Genomic DNA, 5,425 nt, shown 5'->3' with positions numbered 1-5,425 from the left:
GTCGAGAACGCCGGACATTCATGAGAGAGGCGAGGAAGAAGGGGAAGAAGAGGGAGAAGAAGAGGAAGTCTTCTCCTCTATTCTTTCTTCTCTTTTTTTTTCTTATTCTTCTTCCTCTTTATTTTATCGGGAACGAGAGGGTCGTCGAGAGGTCGAGGAGCGGTAGAGGAGAAACCCTAAATAGAAAGTATCGTCGGTGTGAGATACATGTACCGTCGGTGTCGGACACTACACCCACATCCCACAAGTGGCGCGGGCTTCGACGCCCACGTCACTTGTGGGACATGGATGTAGTGTCCGCACCGAAGGCCACATGTATCTCACACCCACGATACTTGCTATCTATTTAGGGTTTCCTCTACCGAAAAGAAGAGGAGAAATAAATAAGAAGAAGAAAAAAGAAGAAAAAGAAGAGGAGAAGAAGAAAGGAATAGTGGAGAAGAAGAGAAAATAGAATATATTCTATTTTCTCTTTTCTCCACTATTCCTTTCTTCTTCTCCTCTTTTTTTTCTTCTTTTCTTCTTCTTCTTCTTCTTCTTCTTCTTCTTCTTCTTCTTCTTCTTCTTATTCTTATTAGCCGGAAGTAGAGAGAGGTTTCCTAGTGTCAAAGTATTGAAGAAATCCATGCCTTCATCATTAGCCGGAAGTAACCAGGGCATGTTGGTACGAAGTTCTGCAAAGTTGTTCTGGAATGGAGTCCCGGATAGAATAATCTGCCTTTTGGTACGAATTCAGCAAAGGCCTTCCAAATAGCGACATTCAGAAGGCTCTTGCTAAACTTTGTACCAAAAAGCTAATTATCCTATCTGGGACTCCGTTCCAGAACAACTTTGAAGAGCTTCGTACCATCATGCACATGTTACTTTCGCCTAATGATGAAGACATGGTTTTGTTGAATCCCTTGACACTAGGCAACCTCCCGACCCCTCGGCGATCCTATCGAACATGAGAGGAAGAAGAGGATAAAAAAAGAAGAGGAAGATGAAAAAAAAGAGGAGAAGAGAGAATAAAGGAGATCTTCTCCTCTATTCTTTCTTCTCCTCTTATTTTTCTTCTTCTTCCTCTTTTTTTATCGGGAACGAGGGTCGTCGAGGGACATAGATGTAGTGTTGTCGTTGTCGATATATACCCCCTCCCGATAGCTTACTATGATTAGGTAGCTAGTTCTATGTTTGGCACTAATATATCCATCTGTCATGTTTGAATAATAATTGCCATGTTGTAAATATTTGTAGAAACTATGGACACTGCCCTAGACGAAGCAACAAAAGAAGCGTTGTTGAGGGACATAAACGCAGAAGGAAGTGATGCCATCTCGTTGTTTCTCAACGAAACCGATGGTCTGGAAGGAGAGGGTGAACAAGCTGGCTACGGTGACCTAATGCCGGTGCAAGAAGAAGAACATGAGGACGGCTCCGGTGACCCAATGCCGGTGCAAGAAGGAGACCGTGATGACGGCTCCAGTGACCGAACCGAGTCCGGCCAGGTATATATATTAGTTAAGCCTATGCTGACTAGCTGATTGATGCATTCATTGTTGTGGTATGTACACATATTAATTAAGTCTTTGTTCTTTTTTCTAGCCCTCCGAATCGACCACAACTTCGGTAAAGAGACGAGGCCCGAAGAGAAAGTTGAGCTCGGATGAAAAGTTTGAGATCATAGCAATCGCGCCCGACGGCCAACCTATTGAACCCCTCCGGACAAAGAGCGCATTTGTTGCTCAGTGTAGGGTTCTGGTTAGGGACAAGATCCCGATAAGCATCCAGCAATGGTTTAAGCTGGCTACAGAAGATCCTCAGGTGTCTTATGTCAATGATATGCAGAAAAATGATCTTTGGACTGAGCTGAAGTCAAATTTCACCCTACCGCCTGAGGATAATCCAAAGAACCCAGTTAAAGAGAAATTAATCAAGTCTTTTGCTCTGAAGAGGATGGCAGAACTATTCAAGAGGTGGAAGAAAGAGCTGAATAAGGTTGTCGAAAATAATGAGACACCAGAATTCAAGGGCAGATATGAGAAGATCAGAGATCACTGGCCCGCATTTGTGGCCCACAAGACATCAGAAAAGAGTAAGAAGATGTCGGCGACAAACAAGCAAAATGCTGTGAAGAAGAAGCTTCACCGTCGCACGGGGTCAGGTGGCTACCTCGTAGCCCGGCCTAAGTGGTCCAAGACTGAGAATGATCTGGTTCATAAAGGGATCGAACCAGAGACAATTAACTGGCCAGACTGTTGCCGGACTTGGTTCTTCGGGGCTGGCGGAACACTGGACCCTGTAACAGGGAAGTGCATTTGGATGAACGATCAAATGGACATACCAGTCAGTAAGCTTAAGCAGTATATCGAAGCAGCGCAGGAAGGGACGTTCTTTCCAGACAGAGAGAACGACGAGCTCACAATGGCCCTCGGGAATCCTGAGCACCCTAGATGGACATGAGGCACGCCAGGCTCCATTCCATGGAAGGTTGGTTTCCGAACGCAGGCGGTTACAAATCCCATGAGAGGAGGAAAAAAGTGCAGCAGACCCAAATACAGGCGCTGCAAGCAAGGGTAGACGTGATAGAGGAACGAGAAGCAAATCGCCGCAAACGTACTGCCGAAGCCTCCCCCGAAGCTACCCCACCATCTCAGCGCAGAAGCAGCGTGGCTTCCACCGAGCTTCTTCAGCTGGAGCATGCCTTGACGGCTCCTGCCAGCTATCCCGTGCATGCTATAACGGAGTCTGAAAATTGCCACCTTATGACGCAATGGATGAATTTGAAGGTCAAGGCAGCTGTTGGCTCTATTTATCCTACTGAACCCGGCGCAACTTTTCACTGCCGGCCGATTCCAGAAGGATATGCTAGGGTGATGGTGGATGAGATAACGGAGGGATTTGAGGACCTCCAGCTTGACCACCCTACCGGTGAAGGGGAGACTCGGCTGGGGTCTGCTCTGAAGACTCCATGCCTATGGCGGAAGGAGCTCATCAACCTTCCGAAGTGGACGCCACCGCCTCCTCCTCCTCCTCCAGCGAGTCAGGGCACTCCGCCTCCACCGCCTCCTCCTCCGGCAAGTGACGATCAGGGCCCTCGGCCGGCTCCTTCTTCGGCGCGTGGCGGCACTCCGCCTCCTTCTCCACCTGCGCCGACGCGCCCGAGCAGCCAGCCTCCTCCTTCTCCGCCTCGTCAGCAAGGGCGGAAGAGACCTGCCGCCGCTTCAGCTGCTCCGGCGCGTCGTAATCCTTCTCCTCCGCCGCTTAAGCAAGTAAAGAAGACAACCACTCCGTCTGCTCGGTCGGCGTCTAGCAGTACAACCAGAGGCGGGAGGACATACAGATTCGGTCCTTCTCTAAAGACTCTAGAGAAGTTACCATATGAGAGGACCCTAGAGGAGAACGTCGAGATCGCGCGAGAAGAAGTGAGGAACTTCTTTGAAGGGGTGAAAGCAAAGAAACATCCACCTCCGGAGGAGAAGGTAGATCGGGTGAAAGTGAAGCGCACTCTGGCTGCCCTGACAAAACCATCAAAGTCTGATCCGCCGAAAGGAAACTATGACCGCATTATTGGAAAGGAATTTGCCGAAGTGGAGCGGTCGGGAAGTACTGTCAGTGATCAAAGGCTGAAAGAATGACGAGCTGGGAAACAAATTGCCCAGCTCGGCGAACAAGCGAAGCAATCGTGCCCCCCGCTCAAGGTGCCTAGCCACAACGTCGATAATGATCCGAGGATGGTGCCCGATTATAGCAATCTTGCAGATTACCTGCCCGACGAAGTACATTATGAACCCATGGAGGTGCAGATACAAAGATACGAGTACGGGAAGCCTCTCGTCAAAGATGAAAGATCTCTATCAATGATGATGCAAAGATTGCATGATTGGTACTTGAAAATCTGCAGAGACTCTGGGGGGAGGAGTACTTTGTATGTGAAAGTTAAAAAGGAGCATGACCTCGTTGGAATTGATCTGTTGCCTGTTCCATTTGAGGAGTCCTATCGGTTTTTCAATCAATTGGCCCTCGATAAAACAACGGTCGCCTGCTACTGTCTGTAAGTAGTACTACTTCTGTCATTAAGTTTCTCTATATAGCTTAGCTCTTTCATTGCATGTATTTATAATCATCCTCACTATATTATGCAGATTGAAGATCGCCGAATTGAAGAAAAGACAAGTCGGTGATATTGGGTTCATTAACACATATCTCATAGATGCAACTCAGGTTAAACTTCATGCTGCAGCTACCGAGGCCAACTTGCTACGATCGTTCGTAATAAATCAAAACAAAGATATAATACTCTTTCCTTACAACTTCAGGTGAGTGTTACTATCTTGTGCGTATTCGGTTTCCCTTATATATTAGTCAAGGTTATAATAATGTAATTCATGAGTTATGCATGTGTGTGCAGTTTCCACTATATTCTCCTAGAGATTAAGCTTGAGTAGGGAGTAGTAACCGTCTTGGACTCTAAACGAAAAGATCCCAAGGAGTATGCGGACATGACTGAAATCCTCAAGAAGTAAGTTAAATCGATCATTATCCACCATATCAGCAACTTTGTTCATTTCCTGATATCAAGTAATTGTTTTCTTTGCCCGGCAGGGTTTGGAGAAAATTCACCAAAACAGTTCCGGGACTGCCGAAGGAGCTGGAATTTAGACACCCGAAAGTAAGTACTATAGTAGCATGTTCCGCGCATCTCCTAGTGATTCAAGCGCTAGTTTCATCAATACCATTTAGCATTCTTGCTTATCAGTTTGATTGACCTCTATTTCTTGTAAAGTGGTTGTGGCAGGAACAAGGGAATGATTTCTGTGGATACTACATCTGCGAGTCCATCCGCCACACGACCTGTGAGCGGGGCGGGTACTCTAACGAACAATATGAAGTACGTAAATAACAACCTTCACAATTTTATTTTATTACCATCATTTGTGTTGAGTTTCATTCATTTATATATATATGTATTGACCCCCTTCTTCAAATTAGATGTTTCGGAAGCGGGATGAACTCCTAGCACCAGCTTGCATGCGAGCAATTCAAGAGGAATTGGCGGCATTCTTTCTTGACCACGTGATCCCTGAAGACGGAGAATTCTATGTGGACCCTGAGTCCGTATGATTATATTTGTAAGAGATAATTATTGTATATATGTAGCCGGTAGTGTCAGATAGATATACGAGAACTTGTTATTCGACCAATCTCTCGAAGAAGGAGAGGTGGTCGATATCACTTCTCTCTGTATATATGCATATATGTTCATGACGATCTTCTGTTTCCTTCGTTTGCTTACTAGCTAGCTAGCGTGTCTAGTCCTCTCTATATACGTATGTATAATACGTAGCGTCGACCAAGCACGGACATAACAGAGGACACTTCTCTCTATTAATTATAACTAGCTAACACAATATATGAAACACCTAAATTAACCCCCCAAAACCCC

The sequence above is a fragment of the Triticum dicoccoides genome, chromosome 7A (genome assembly GCF_002162155.2).
Source record: "Triticum dicoccoides isolate Atlit2015 ecotype Zavitan chromosome 7A, WEW_v2.0, whole genome shotgun sequence".
NCBI classification, from domain to species: domain Eukaryota; kingdom Viridiplantae; phylum Streptophyta; class Magnoliopsida; order Poales; family Poaceae; genus Triticum; species Triticum dicoccoides.
The sequence above is the reverse complement of the archived record's forward strand: the minus strand, read 5'-3'. Positions refer to the sequence as shown.